Source organism: Triturus cristatus, chromosome 6 (assembly GCF_964204655.1).
Source record: "Triturus cristatus chromosome 6, aTriCri1.1, whole genome shotgun sequence".
Lineage (NCBI taxonomy): Eukaryota > Metazoa > Chordata > Amphibia > Caudata > Salamandridae > Triturus > Triturus cristatus.
In genome coordinates this window covers 1,830,557,441-1,830,573,800 of record NC_140589.1, presented here as the reverse complement: position 1 = coordinate 1,830,573,800, position 16,360 = coordinate 1,830,557,441, and the positions used below count along the sequence as shown (strand labels likewise).

At 40.6% G+C, this 16,360-nt stretch overlaps 2 protein-coding genes across 7 annotated transcripts in view; one reads left to right on the top strand and one right to left on the bottom strand.

The window, feature by feature from the left end:
• The window catches only part of LOC146822122 (uncharacterized), a 517,517-nt gene that overhangs the window by 237,791 nt on the left and 263,366 nt on the right, over window positions 1-16,360 (top strand). The gene's annotated exons all lie outside the window — the stretch shown is intronic.
• MAPRE3 (microtubule associated protein RP/EB family member 3) overlaps window positions 1-16,360 on the bottom strand; it is a 767,705-nt gene that overhangs the window by 520,165 nt on the left and 231,180 nt on the right. For 4 of the 6 annotated variants that reach the window (XM_085613228.1, XM_085613226.1, XM_085613229.1 and 1 more), the window contains one exon: window positions 3,398-3,455. The gene's annotated coding sequence lies outside the window, so the exon portion shown is untranslated. The remainder of the gene's footprint in view (window positions 1-3,397; window positions 3,456-16,360) is intronic. The other 2 variants (XM_085613230.1, XM_085613231.1) reach the window with 1 other exon arrangement.

The window sequence follows — 16,360 nt, the reverse complement described above, 5'->3', positions numbered from 1 at the left end:
CTCTCGGACCCATCAGATCTTACAACATTCCCCGCCGGTAGCCCCTCATCCATATCAACGTCAATGGCAGTCAGCATCCTCCTCTACAATTGCACCAGCCAAGTGGAGCCGCCTGTGGCGGGATATACCGAAGGTCTATCACAGTGTCACTCAACGGGAAAAGACATACAAGATTATGACACAGAGGTACTACACACCCTCTCGACTGCACAAGATGTTTCCCGCTTCCTCTCCTCTGTGCTGGAGATGCGTGAGCTCCCCGGACGATTTAATTCACATTTGGTGGGCCTGTCTGCTCCGGACTCTATTCTGTAAAGAGGTTATTAGTCATAATAAAGTGGTGCTCGGCTTCCCCTTGCCTGAATCCCCAGTCACAATTCTCCTAGGCCTCAAACCTTACAATATGCACGCACTTACCCGTAGTGATTGGCATATCACCCTCCACATGCTAGGGGCCGCTAAACAACTCCTCGCTTTGTAATGGAAAAAAGCAGAGACTCCCCCTACCCCCCCGATTAACATCTGGTTCACGCACCTTTGGCACACAGTGACTATGGAACTCTTTACTGCGCGCTTGCAGTCCCACGACACTCGCTTCACCAAAATATGGCAGCCACTGGTCACTTACCTTTGTAAAATGGAAAACGCACGTCTTCTGCCCCCGAAGCTCTGGGCTCTACGCCTCTTCGAGGACACCGTGATACTACCCGAACCTGACAGACTAACTGCATAATCACACTGACCCTGCCCCTTGTCCACCATGTTGTGCCTCAGATCATGATCCGACTATTAAACGCCTTTGCCCATTCCTCCTCCCCCCAGCCCGCCACCCTCCTCCTTTTCGACATTGCCTTGGACCTCCATTGTTTGACTTCACGAGGAATGCGACTCCTCCCCCCGGTTTCACTCTATTTGTCTTTACCCCCCTGTCTTAGCTTTCTCTCTTTTCCCTAGCTTTTCCGTCTTCTTACAATTATCTACCCGTTAATCTCCCTCTGTCTCCTTCTACAGGCTTTTCACTTTCTCTTTTCTTTCTCCTTTTTATTATGTTATTCATATTGAAAATGGGTCTCGAGGCTCCTCCACATTACAGTCTTACGCAGTACCTCTTGTAATACGCGGCCGGCCTACCATGGGTTGTAGGCGACTTGCTGTGTAACACCTACATTGATAACCACTACCAACGTTTCACATGCCTCCCCTAAATAATGCGGCCGGCCCTACAAAGGGTTGTGGGCCATATACTGTGTATGTATAGACCCTTTCTATGGTTCTCTTACGAAAATAATTAATAGACTTCTTTTAGTATGCTTTTACAAATGTTTTTAGCAACGTGTGGTACTCAGTTTAATGTTTAGCATTTTATGTTTAGCATTTTGTATAATTGTTCATTTAAAAGTGGAGTGGGTGCTGTATTCCACTTTAGGTGTCTATATGAAGGTTTTCATGAAACATGTCCTTATATAGGCACAATTCGCATTGTCCTTATATAGGCATAAGATCCCAGTCATTATTTAGGCATTAGCCATGCTATCCAAATACAGGCATGGTCACATACATCCGTCCACCCCAACGTCACAACGAGTTCTTAGAAACCAGAACCTTAAGCTCTTGGGAGTTTCCCTTGCCCAGGTTTATTGATTTCTCCAAGAACCCATTTATTATGCATGAACAGCTATTCCTTAAGGGTTCATTCCTGACGTCTTCCTCTGCCCGACTTTACGTCAATGCTAACATTCCAAGGCACCAACCAGGTATAAATATACCTTCCCTTGCCCAAGCAAGTAGGAAGAGACCTCGACTTTAGAGGAGCCCGTGTCCCGGCCTGACGCACTGACAAGAGACGCGGTCATCCCTGCTCGCAGAGAATCCAGCTTCCAGTGTTCTGACTCACTTTGCGGGGTGTTAGAGTTCAAGCCCGGAAAGAGATTCCCACCTCTCTCATTCTCAATGTATGGAGCAGACTAGAACCTAGAGGGACTCTTGGCATGCCATACTAAACTATAGAATAACATCCTATAGAATACAGCACCTACTTCTTACATAGTAATACACTTAGGTTAGGTGCACTGGGGTAGAACTAGTTAGAGAAGCATCTTATGAGTACTCGCATTTTTAGCCTATGTTATTTATGTATATGAATATATGTGTCATAGCTAAAAGATAATGCTAGCGCAGTATTATTTCTTTCTACTGCTTACACTGTACATAATATATCTTGCATACTGTCTTGTGACTATAACAGCTCATATCTCTTACACGAGAAACAAGACTGTTCAATAAATCCTTTCATTGAAACGCCCGTCTATTCTTTCTGTGTAAACTCTGAAGAAACTAAGCATGCACGATTAGCTGAGTGAAATTGTTATCTAATGTTTCCACGATTCTGAGAGTGTTCCGATTCTAAAGGGAAACAAAGTGGTCATGTTTATGCGGTTGCCAGAAACTACCCCCTTCTTGTTTACAAGGAGTTTCTAGTGGCCTCTGAGTTAGCTGGTACAAATTAATTCAGTTTAATATACTCGATAGGGGCATACTGACCTCAGTCCTATGCCAAATCTATAGGGTATATTATTCCAATGCGCAGAACCTATTAGGGAAATAGGAACTACACTACAATGGTGGATACACTTGTGTGACTACAGAATGCACTGATAAAGGTGAACAATGTAAGTTTTCAGATATGTTATGTATGTCGTTTGTGAATAAAGAGGAACTTGGGAACTGACAGATCACTAAACTGGGGATGCTGTGATCTCACAGTTTTGAGTATACAGCTGGGGGAATTTGGCATGTGGTAGATTCTGGTGGAGTCTATGGCTAGCTTTTAAGTCTCGAAGTTACCAATGGATAGAGCTTTGTCAATAACAATTACTGTTTTTTCCTGGTGCAGTAAAGAGAGCACACATGACCTCATGCTATTATGGCAGAATGTCACGTATGTATATATGCGTTAAAAAAGAAACCATAAAAATGACATCTGCTTCTTGCACTGGGATTTCCTCTACCCCGGCTGTGGTCACAATGGTGCCAATCGCAATCTGCACCTATTTCTTGGGATGTCAGCTCCATAAAGCTAACATGGTAAACAAGTTCTTTTTCATAAGCCATATCGATCTTTCTGGGCAGATTGCAGTCCACATGGATTATGGACTGAAGAGTTAGCGCCCTAAAACTGTTCTGGTTCAATAACGGAAGATTCAAGTACTCTAAGAAAGATCTCGTTGTGCATGGACCTATGCATCAGGGTGGAACAATGCATACACCTGTGCGGAAGCATTATTACTCTCTTACACCTCTAACTTTATTTAGCAAAACAACACTGGGCAGTGGGCAAAGTTCCTTGTTGCGTTTAGCTCAATAAAATTAAATATTCATGCAGGATTTTGTTGCTCACCTGTCACATGTAGAGGAGATGTCTCAGAAAAACAGGCTTTGCACCTCGTGTGGTCCTACTGAAAAACAAAAGATTTGACAATCAGATAGGTTTCTTTTTCAAGAGTACGAGAAGGAAATCAAAAAGGATGATAACAAACTCAGTTCAGACCCTCTTTATGGAGTTTTGGTTTTTACATTTATTAACTTTATTAACATTAACCTACTTTTCTAATGTATATTCAAGTCAACTTGTCTCATCACCACAACCCAAAATGGTAGAATGTCACTTATCATAGGCAAGTTATTTTTCACAAATATGTGCGATTAAAAAAAGTTATAGTCAACACCTTCATCTACAAAAGCTTATTTTGAAATAAAAATTAAAAAATATGGTCCAAATATTATCTCTATTAACATCAAGTGCTATTGCGACTACAGGTATCTACTAAGGACAGATAACAGATTATATTGAACGGTGCGATACTCCACTTAATTGTTTTAGTAAACTGTCATCATACCCTGCTAAATGCACTACCTACGGGGGTACACAAAAGGGGCTCAGAAATCAATTACACCCAACAATAAATCTGGGACCTTAACAAGCAATTTAAGCCAAGATCTTTTACTAAATAAGGACTGCACTGAGTTCACAGCTAGCCACGGCTCGGAGTGAAAAAGATCAAGTGTAGACTTTTGAACGGGCTTCCTTTGTGCAGTCTGAACAAACATTCCATCTAAGACCGATAAGGTGAAGACTGGAGCTGGTTGCAGGCGTCCATAGAGGCTAGAATTCCACTTATGAAACTGATCTGGATAACGCAGATTGACCCATCAATTCTAGATTGGGTAACACCGACTTTTGGAAACCTAGTTTTGAAATCATACTGGGGCTTTTAATAGCAATGACCCCATGCCTTCTATATATCATAGTAGTGTTGAGACTATTTGCTTACAGTAGAATTAACAAGAAAGTCTCCTGGAATGAACGCAAATCATTTGATATCTTAACTAGTCCTATTGTAAGGTGTCAATCAAAAGGTGAATTAATGAAAATGAACTCATTAATAGTACTAAGTACACAGGTACTGATGTTTACAAAAAATATCAACTTGGTGTAAGATTAACATGATTGATGACTGATAGGCAACCCTAAAGCTCGCTGAATGCTTGTTATGAATATTTACCTCCCTCCTGTACGACAATGCAACAGAAGCGTTACTCATTCTTTTAAATGGCATCTATTATCTCAATGATAGTAAATATGATCATGGGATGTGTATCATAACTCGTTACTGAAACCGAGAACCTTTTAAGTGCAGTTTAGTGACTCCCTTATGGAGGATGGATGGAAATGTAATTGGTGATCATCATCCCGAGGCAGAAGAGTTGGAAGACATTTTCAATACTACACAATTCAAACACAGATTGTAACCTGAGGTGGTCAACCCATTAAATGTTCTCACAAGCTTAAAGAAGATGTTGACAATAGGTATGTGGAAAGTACCAAACTTAATTTTGCATATACTAACAAAAGTAAGGACGTATGGCCTGATGTAATAGAAAGTTGACTCCATTCTGTTTCTATGGGGACATGTGCTTATACATAAGGGCCTTAGATCATATTCTGTACTATAACATACTACAACAAATGCACACGACGAGTCCAATGCAAATCTACTGACACAATTTGGTTCAATAGGAAATGCGTGTACTTGTGTAAATGATTAATAACCTTAGGCCATTCAGTAAGTAAATAGCCATTAAAAAAACAATACTCGTTCAGAAGTCTACAATGGCAAAAAGAGTATTAGCAAGGCATTATCCAAGTTGAAGCAGACTTTGAAGGAACTTAAAGGCAGCGGATGCATGAATGCTCCAGTAATGAAAATTTTAAGGGATTGAGGCACTAAACAGCATTAGGCACAAGTAAAAGCAAGACAATGGTTAATACGTATTAACTTATGGCTTGGTTACAATTCAACCAGAGTCCAATCCGTGTTAGAAATTATTTTGATGGGCTCAGGAACCTATGTGAAGAGGATGTGGTTAAATTAACTAGACTGGCTAGAAGCTAGAGAGCCCCAGCCTCAAATGATTATACACATTTCAATTTAAATTGGACAAAATTAAGTGCAAAATCAAGCGCACTGTGAACATTTTGTTCACAGTGCACTTTGTTTAATAGCTTTAATGGACTGTGATGGGAAATGTTATATATATATATATATACACACACACGTCTGTGTGTCTATATCTGTATTTACATTTTTATACATTAAAGTATATAAACCGTATTCAATAATGGATTACTGAAAATGAGTTACTGTGTGTCTATATCTGCATTTAGATTTTTATATATTAAAGCATATAAACCGTATTCAATAATGGATTACTGAAAATGAGTTACTTCTTACTAAGCAAGCAGGCATCGGGAGGGGGCTGTAGTAAACAACAAGAGGGTCCCTGATATACGAATATGAGAAGAGGGTAGCAGGGAAGGGAAACACAATATGAACAAAAACCTCTTCTCAAAAAATAGTTAAGCTATGGGGAATATCTCCACAATCAATATACAGCAACAACCATGTACCACAGAAATGGGTTAATAATTCACAGTTTTATTAATCAAAAAGTTTAAGCATTATTTGTATGTCATTATTTTTATATTTATAATTTTCTCTTTATACATTTGCAAACACAAATTTGATCATGTGTTGATTTGTTAAAAAGGGGAATCAAAATTCAAGTGTGAGACACAAACTCAACATTTAAAGTGAGCACAAATTGCATATTACATAACAAAAAACACAAACAATACAAAACATTCTATGCAACAAAGAGTCACTTGCTAAAACATATAGTGATACATTCCTAATATATACACATTAAAATAGAAATGTCGCCACAAAGGATGACAATTGGAGCAGAGAGAAGCGCGGGAGGAGGCTGCACTAAGATTAATAACATATCTGTGTTACGTTGTTTCGCCAGGAAAGCCACATATAAAGGTTTATACTTGTGAACTTGAATGGATTATTCATTCGCCTTTTACTAAGGAAATCATCAATTGTTATGGACTGATCTGATAAGACTAGCGGTTGCTTGCACAACGGTTCAGTGAGGAACCTGGCTTGGCAGTTCGGGCTGGACGGTTCCCATTGCAAGTATGGTCAAGACTGATTTGCATAAGACTGGGTCCAAACTGAGGTGGCGTGGTGAGCAAAAGAACGAAGGGTTGGAGTGCTACCCAGAGCTGCTGCCCAGTGGTTAGACAAATTGCAAGCAGCCTTCCATTACCCTCTTGTATGTTTCAGGACTAGAGGTTAACCATGGGCTGCTTGAACGTGAGAGCATTCCATATCGCAATACCTGGGTGAAGGTTTGTTTTGCAGAGGGCTGTACCAGTACTAATAGAATTCCCCCAGTAAATGGCCTTAAAACATGGCTGTGTTATGGTTTTATTCCCTTTTCAAGCTTTTTGGGCGTATTTCCAGCTCGTTTTAAAAAAACTCAATAGTCTCTGGCCAAAAGTGGGAGTTTATCCGCGGAATCTCATGAAGTATTGAGATGATTTAGGCCCAGATATTGCCTAGGTATATGATACTGGTAGTAAAAACTGTATGCAAATTGAGACTCTTCGCTTAGCAACCACTATATTTTTTGTAAACCAACCTATGTACCGAATCGTAGTAAGTTCCAGTCCGACCTGCCCAGTGAATATTAATTAGACAGGTTGCAATTTGCAAATCACCATAACTGGCTGAAATCACAGGGGGGGGTGGCCTGTAAGGGGCAGAAGACGACTATTCCATTTATTAAAAAAAAAAAAAGGGGGTTGCTTTTACATTTATTAAAAAGAAAAAAAAACGATTTCATGCTTGAAAAGTTGCAGTGAGCCTATTCCCTCTGAAGCAGTCACCGCTATTCATAAAGGGAAGGGTTTGGAAGATGACATCTTCCTCTTAGAGGATGATTTAAAACAACAACTTGGGAGTTTCTAATTTTTCAGTGGTTTGGGACTAACATTTCAGTTGCAAAACACTGATATTTAGGGAGCTGAATCACAAATTGGTAGGGATGCCCACAACAGGCCTTCCAAACTGCAATTTATTATTTATAAGGAAACACATTTTAGGAGTTAGTAAAGCTATAGTGACTAATAAAATGAGCTTAGTACATTGAAAATAACTTTGTAGCTGTCGTAAACACTCTTTGCCAATAAGAGTGTTTGTGACCGCTAAGAAGTCTCTTACATCTGACCCGAACTCCAGTTGGTCTGCAAAGACTGCTGAATAAATTGAACACTTATAATACAGAGAATTCATCCAATGTTAATCCAAACTATATACTAAACTATTCATGGTCAATACACTGTCAGAATATAAAGTTAAATCTTAAAGTTATCTTGGAGTATTGGTCATGTCCCCCTTAGGCTAAAGGTCGCAGCTTGCTACAATCTTAATGAAAAGTATTACAACAGGTTTAAGATTTTTTAATAAACGCTGTATAAGATACTCAGCTGAATCGTTACTACGGTTAAGATCATAAAGTAAAGTCTATACTTAATTTATGCATCCACCATTGTTTTTGTAGGGCACATCACCCAACACTAAATTTATTAGAATATAATTCATTTGTTGCTTTTTGAAACTTAGCAAGGCAACTCCCTGACCACTGTTGCTCTTGGAGGTGGGTAGGTCTGCAGCAAGCACAGAAGCTGCTTAGTATGCTCTTCTGGACTATACAAAACGAGAAAAGCATACGAGTCAAATGCTATTGCGGGACCAGTAGAGCTGGAGATAAAGCAATAGAATACATAAGACAGAATGAGGTCTGTTTTTGTCTTTATCTAAAACAGAGGAAATGTGTGGGCTAAGTTACAGTTGAAATTATATCTATCTTCAAAGTGCAAGGAACTTACTCTTGATTCTGATCTTATAACCTTGCAGAGCTTAAAATCATTTCTGAAATTGGCTGTTAGGTGATAATTACTCCAACCTCAGAGATATCGTAATGCAACAACGGGCCCTAAGGTACAAAAAGGTTTCACGCAAGTTAGATTTGTCATCTCGAACTGGCATCTCTTATTGCTACATGGAAAATTATTAGTAGAGTTAACAAGATCTTGGGACTGCTACTTTGTAAAAGTGCATCTCACATTCCTTGGGCTTGTCAGAGTGCGACTAATGTAAGTTGTCATTTTACAAAAATATTGCAGTAAATTCTGGTGCGCTTTGTAGAAAATGCGATTAAATATTGCACATATTTAAGATCAGCGACAGATTGGAAAAAATACTCAAAACATTTATCCATAAAATCTCAATAGACAGGAGCATCTCACAGTCCTTAGATAAGGGGCAATGAGCACTTTGTAAGTGAAGAAAGAAGCTGACTAAGAAAAAGTCCTTACAATAAAACCAATGAATAAATAGTTTTAAAAACGGGGTATTCAAGCAAGTAAAACAAGTACAGGATCTGAAATATCCAAACCTATACTTTAAATTTTTTTAGGACAATCTGGAAACTGATGTGGCAACTGCATTGAGAAAAACCACCAAGACAATTTTCTGAGGTCCAAGAAAACATGGGCTAGTAATTTTGGTATGTAGCACAACAATTTTCTAGGGGCAATGCACAAACTTGCAATTTACTACGGGCAGTGTAGCGAGCGTCATGAAAATACACATTTACGTAGGGTAATGCCATGACATTCTGTAAAGGCAATGTGCGAACTGTCATTTCAAGGAGGAGGCTGACATGGGAAATATTGAAAAAATTGCAAGGTCGTTTGTAAACTGGCACGTGCAATTTTGGAGCAATTTACAACCTAGCATGAAAATGTGTGCCTAGATGGCACAACATGAAAACAGGAGTAGCAAAATGGAAACTGGCACGTCAATGTGGATACCAGCAACGCGAAAATGGCACTGAAATGTTTAACTGACATGACAAACTAAAGAGAAGCAATGTTAAAATTGGGTATTGCACGTGTGCTGCTCTGCACAATGTGGATAGTAGCCTGGAAATGATCTACCACAATGCAGAAGTTGACACAGTCCTATATGCTAAACAGGAACAATGTGAAACTGCATGGCAATGTGGAAACCGGAATTGCTTTCTGGAAATTTGTTTGGCCGGGTATAAACAAGAAATACACATTTTCTAGGGTCAACATATAATTGGGATGGCTTTGTGGAATTTAGCATGGCAATGTGTAAAATGGTATTGCAATGTAGAACCTGAAATTGTATTTTTGTGAGCCTAAATGGAATTCAAAATGGGGACGTAGAAACAAGCAGTGCACTGGGGCTATGTGGAAAGTGGGATGGCAGTTTTCTAGGTGTAATGTGTTCTGGCAATAAGTGGTTATTTTGTGCAACAAGGAGATTAGCATGGACATTTTCTGAGGGCAGAAGAAACATGCATAAAAAGGAAGTAACGTAAAACTGGAATTGCAATGTAAAATTGGACAATGCAATGTGAACACTGCCTTGATTGTTTGCAGGGGACAATGTGAAACTTTCATAACAATGTGGAAAATGACACAGTGATGTGAAATAGAACATCTCAATGAGAAAATAGCAAGTCAAAAATGTGCAAGCAGTATAATGCAGAAGCTGGCATGTCCCTTTTTTAGTCACAAAGGTTTAATGGCAGGGCAATGTTGAAAAGGGGTATGGCAATATTATGAAACAATGTACAAATAAGACATGGCAAATTGTAGAAGTCTTGGCAGCATTTTTTAGGGACAGTGTGGAAAACATCCTAGCAATGTCGAAAAAAGGACATCAGTTTTAAGGAGCAATATGAAATAACATGTCAACATCACGTTCAAGAGTCACAGTCAGTGTCTGTTCGTCCCAGTGTTGGCATCAGTTGGTCTGTCTTGATATTGGTGTCTCACTGTTGTGGGATCTGTGGCTCTCTCCTAGTGCAGGACTCTTCCTGTTCCGGTAGCCCAAACTTCAATTTGGTGAATTTGTCTTGCTGTTGTCTGTGACTAAAAACGTCTCTGACTCAATTTGTCTAGGTCTCCCAGTTATTGCCTCTTACATTTCCAGAGCTGAGGTTTCTCTTCCCTATTTAAATTTAAATTTCCCACTGAAAAAGTGTCTCTGTACCGAGTGCTGTCACTTCCAGTCTCAAGTGTTTGCACGTCCTCATCCTAGAGTCACCTGATGTCTTCCAATATCAGTGTTTGCACGCCCTCATCCTGCAGTCACTTGATGTCTTCCAGTCTCAGTGTTTGCACACCCTCATCCTGGAGTCACTTGATGTCTTCCAATATCAGTGTTTGCACGCCCTTATCCTGGAGTCACTTGCGGTCTTACAGTCTCAGTGTTGGCATGCGCTCATCCTGCAGTCACTTGAGGTATTCCAGTATCAGTGTTTGCACGCCCTCATCCAGGAGTCACTTGATGTCTTCCAGTATCAGTGTTTACACGCCCTCATCTGGCAGTCACTTGATGTCTTTCAGTCTCAGTGTTTGCCCGTCCTCATCCAGCAGTCACTTGATGTCTTCCTGATCAGTGTCTGCACACCCTCATCCTGCTGTCACTTGATGTCCTCCAGTCTCAGTGTTTGTACGTCCTGATCCTGCAGTCACTTGATGTCTTCCAGTCTCAGTGTTTGCACGCCCTCATCCGGCATTCACTTGACGTCTTTCAGTCTCAGTGTTGGCATGCCCTTACCCAGGAGTCATTTTATGTCTTCCAGTCTCAGTGTCAGCATGCCCTCATCCTGGAGTCACTTGATATCTTCCAGTCGCAGCGTTTGCACGCCTTCATCTTGCAGCCACTTGATGTCTTCCAGTCTCAGTGTTTGCACGCCCTCATCCTGGAGTCACTTGATGTCTTCCAGTCTCAGTGTTTGCACGCTCTTATCCTGCAGTCACTTGATGTCTTCCAATCTCAGTGTTTGTACATCCTGATCCTGCAGTCACTTGATGTCTTCCAGTATAAGTGTTTGCACGCTCTTATCCTGCAGTCACTTGAGGTCTTCCAGTCTCAGTGTTTGCACGCCCTCATCCTGGAGTCATTTGATGTTTTCAAGTCTCAGTGTTTGCAGGGACTCAACCTGTAGTCAATTTAGTGTTTGCACGCCCTCATCCTGGAGTCACTTGACGTATTCCAGTATCAGTGTTTGCACGCCCTCATCCTGCAGTACTTGATGCCTTCCAGTCTCAGTGTTTGCCCGTCCTCATCCAGCAGTCACTTTTTTTTTTTTTAATGAAAAAATACCTGGTATTTCCAATAATAAATACAGTTTCCATTATAGTGTTAATAATGATCCAATATACATAAATCTGATACATATACAATCATACATTCACTGTTCATCTTGTTTGAGTGGGGTTGTGTTTCATTTGGAGTTTTAATAATACTGCTGAGTGTTCGGATAAATGAGCCGGCAAGTGCTGTACCTTCTGAGTGCTGTCTATTAAGGTTCTATCTACTAAAAAATAATCTATTCTGGACAACAGGTTTAATTTTTTATTTTGGAATGTAAAACCTTGCCTATTTTCTCCTTTCTCTTTCCAAATGTCTACCAAGCCCAGGTCTTTTATACAGATCTCCAGCCATTCCCTCATTTTAGTCAAGTTTACTTCTCTTCTCTGGGGGAGACAATCCATCTTAGAATCCAAGATTTAAATCTCCCCCTATAATTATCGGGGAGGTCTCTGTTAATAGTTGAGTACACCATTTTTGTAAAGGGTCTGGGTCGTCTGTATTAGGTCCATAGTAACCTACAATAGTGTACTGTTTATTGGCTATTCTTACTCTGGTTACCACCCAACGCCCTTTCCGGTCAACTTCCACCAACTCTATTCTTGCCTTAAGGGATTTCTTAAATAAAATAGCCACTCCTTTAATACAACAATTTTGATTTGTACAGGCGTAGGAGTCCACCCACCTCAAAGTTTTTATTATTTCTTCCCATTCATTTTTCAAGAGGTGTGTTTCCTGTAGTATTATGATTTCACTATCTATTGTTTTCAAATATTCAAATACTCTCCGTCTCCTACTTTTAGTTCTGAGGCCGTTGACATTCCAAGATAATATATTAACTACTGTCGGGTCTTTCTTCATTATTTATTTCCCTTTTTTTTTTTTTTTTTAACAGTGGCACGTACAACTCTAGTAGATCCGCAAAATATAGAAGTACTTACAAGAGAAACAGAACTCTATTTTCAAATTAATAAAAACAGTACTTCTATACAAATAGTCTGGGACGCCTATAAGGCAGTTATCAGAGGAAAGTTGTTAAGTTTGGCGGCCCATAAATCAAAAATAATAAAACAAGAAATTGGTCAACTTGAAGTGACAATAAAGTCACTGGATATGCAATTAGTGACAGAAACGATAATATCTAAAAGGGAAAAAATGGAGTTTGAAAGGTCAACAAAAAAGGAAGCTCTGGCAGAACTACTGGAGAATATTGTGAGAGAGAAATGGGAGACCAGCAAACTGTCCCATTATGAATATGGAGAGGGGTGCAGTAAGATGTTGGCATGGAAGACGAAAACAGATCAGACTAGAAATAAGACAGCAAACATCCAACTTGGGGACTCTGATGAAACAAGTTCTGAAGACTCCTTGATTATGCAGGAATTTGTGAAATTTTTTGTGGACTTAATATACCGAAGATATTAAACCAACAAATGAACAACTCCGAGAGTATATAGACGATCTAGATCTTCCAATATTAACACAGGAGGAAAAAGAAGATTTAAATGCTAAAATCACAAATAAAGAAGTTGAAGACGTCATTAGGAGTTTAAAGAGAGGAAAGGCATCAGGACCGGATGCTCTACCTAATGAATTCTTTATTGTTCTTCTTTCTTTCCAACTTTATTGCGACTAATTTAGTCATAAAAGCACAAACATAAGTAAAAACAATACAGTTATCATAAAAGGAAAAAAACAGATATGAGACAATCATTCCAAAACTCGAACCTGTGCAATACTAACAGTAATAATAAAATTTAAGTTAAATTAGATTATACGGCAGACAATCATCAATTTTGGGACAAAAGGCAAGTTGACAAAATCAAACTAGGACAGTTGTAATCTTCTTGTCCTCCACATTGCTGCAAGGAATGAAGAAATTGCAAATACTATTTGCCTAGAGGAGTCTGATTTAAAAACTCTATAGGCTTCCATACAATGTGCAAACCCTAAATTCCTACAAATAGGTATAATCCAATATTTCCTACTCTTTCTGTAGGCGGGGCAGAAGAATAACATATGTAAATCTGACTCTAATTCTGCATCGCAACTTGGACAATTTTGCAACGTGGGATGCCACCATTTGGCTGTAAATGCTCTTAGTGGCAGTGTGCCGTATCTCCACTGTAAAAACAATTTCCTAGTAAAGTAAGGTCTAATCTCACTTAAAGCCAGCTCTAAATGATAATCGTCTTTAACTTTTAAAAAAGATTGGGTTAAGATAAAAGGTTGGGATTTAGAAATAGTCTCTGCTAATTTGTGCTCATGATATATTTTAATACGTTTTTTCCGAGAAATAGTAGTACAAGCCAACTCTGGGTCTGACCAAAGATCCGATAGTCTAAGTGCAGTCAATTGTTTCTTTACATATGATAACCAAGGAAATTTGGCTGCACTTGGAAGACTCAGTATTTCCGCTAACTCATTCTTATAGACCTCCAGCTCAGGTGTTGACCATATCCTCCTCCAAAAAATCAATGGCTTTAAGACAATGACTTCTTCTATTGGTCGTAAACCCAAATCCAATTTTACGGGAAACAAAGGGGTACTTTGGGGTAAAGCTGTTAGATGTCTTATAAACTTGGATTCCACAAGTGGGATCTCATTACAGCATTTAGAACCCCAGAGTTCTGCACCATATAGAATCCGTCCACGAACCTGAAGCTTATAGATTTCAAGAGGTGGAGCTAAGGGCTTTTCAGATGAAGAGTTGTAAAACTTTAAAATTGCACCAGTCGACTGGGCTAGTTTTAGGTGGGCTTTTGTTTGATGGGAGGACCAGGATAATCCTTCGTTTAGGGTAAGGCCTAAATATTCGAAGGTGTGAACTCTTTCCAGGATAATGCCGCCTATAGAGGGGTTTGGGCGTGTTCTAAGTGGAGGGTTGAAAATCATGAATTTGGTTTTCAACGTGTTGATTTCCAATCCCTGTTCATAACAAAAAAGCTCAAACCCATCTAGCACCCTCTGCAAACCCAGGGGAGATTTGGAGAGCAGCAGGGTATCGTCGGCGAACATTATCACCGGAATCCTGTTACGGTCCAACTTAGGAGCATCACTATTTACAACCCTATTCAAGTACGTGAAGGCTCCGTTTACATAAAGAATCTTGGGGTGAGAGTACCAGACTTCCCATACCTTACTTGAGCGAAGTTCCCCTTGTGTAAACGGATTATAATATTCAACAGGGGGGCAGGCACTCCAAGATTTGCTAAGACGGTCCAAAGTTTGACCCTGGGAACCAGGTCAAAGGCCGCGCGAAGGTCGACAAACACAGTATACAGATCTGTTAAATAACATCTTTGAAGAGAAGGGAGAGTTCCCAGACTCGTGGAATGATGCGGTAATTAACGTTTTGTTAAAACCAGGGAAGAACCCGGGAAAATGCGAGTCCTACTGCCCTATATCTTTACTGAATTGTGATTACAAGATTTTTACAGATCATGGCAAAGAGGTTAGGGAAGGTAGCAGGAGCCCTAATTAACAACGATCAGAAGGGGTTTGTGAAAGGTAGACAGATTCAAGACCTGACCCACGAACTGATTGGAACAATAGATCTAGCCGTACAGGGAAAGATGCCCCTTTCCATAATCACCTTTGATGCAGCCAAGGCATTCGATAGAGTGAACTGGTTGTTTTTAAATAGTGTCCTGGATAAATATGAATTGGGAGAAAATTTTCAAGGAATGGTGAAGAGGCTATATAGAGACCCAAGGGCAAAGATACTAATCAATGGGAATCTTACAGAAAATATAGAGATCAAGAGAGGTACGAGACAGGGTTGTCCCCTGTATCCCCTGCTCTGATCTATATATCGAACCCCTTGCATATAATCTTCGAAACAACCTCGGAATATCCCCTTTCTCTTATCAAGGGTGGGAGAAAAAGGTAGCCCTCTACGCAGACGATTTGATGATCTTCACGAACGATCTGGAGGGGTCGATTAACACTATAGGAGAAACCTTGAATAATTTTGGGAAAGCATCCGGATACCTGATTAATCAGGAAAAAAACAGAAATGATGGAATGGAATACCCGTAGTAATAATCACTTGGTCAAGGAAAAGATAAGATACTTAGGCATAGAGTTGGTCAAAGACCTGGATAAAATAGCCCAGATAAACTTTAACAAAATTAGTGCTGAGGTCAAGAAACAACTAAAAGTATGGGGGGGTCTTCCATTGATGTTTCTGGGGAAATCGAATATAATAAAAATGTCAATTTTGGGGACGTGGCCTAGCTTCGAGGCAAGATGGACGTGTAGTGCCTCGGCTCCGCCGATAACCTCCTCCCGCACGCTTATCCTGCTACTTATCCTGCCATCAAGCACTAAAACCTGACTCCCCGCGACTAGCGGACCCGGCCCCTGCTTCGTGGGGCCCCGGTGCTGCCTCCGATCCGGAGATACGAGTCCCGTCATATTGGGGCCTAGGGGAGTTGCCGCAGCCGGGGACTAAGGTGAGCCTGGACGCCGGCGCGGAGGTGTGGACGGCTACGATTCGCTGGAAGGTGCCTGGAGGCTGACGGCGCTGTGACGCCGGCTTGGGTGTCCCCTCTCGAGGGTGAGAGGCACACCCCACATCACGCAGCGGCGCTGTTCCCCCCCCCCCACCCTTGCACTGGGAGCACATCGGCGGCGTCGTACCGGACGGAAGGGATTCTCCCCACCCCCGTGGAGCTGCATCATCTTCTGGTTTGGGGGGCCTCTCTGGGGTCCCCAATCCTGCCGCCGGGGGACCCGCGGGACGCCACTGG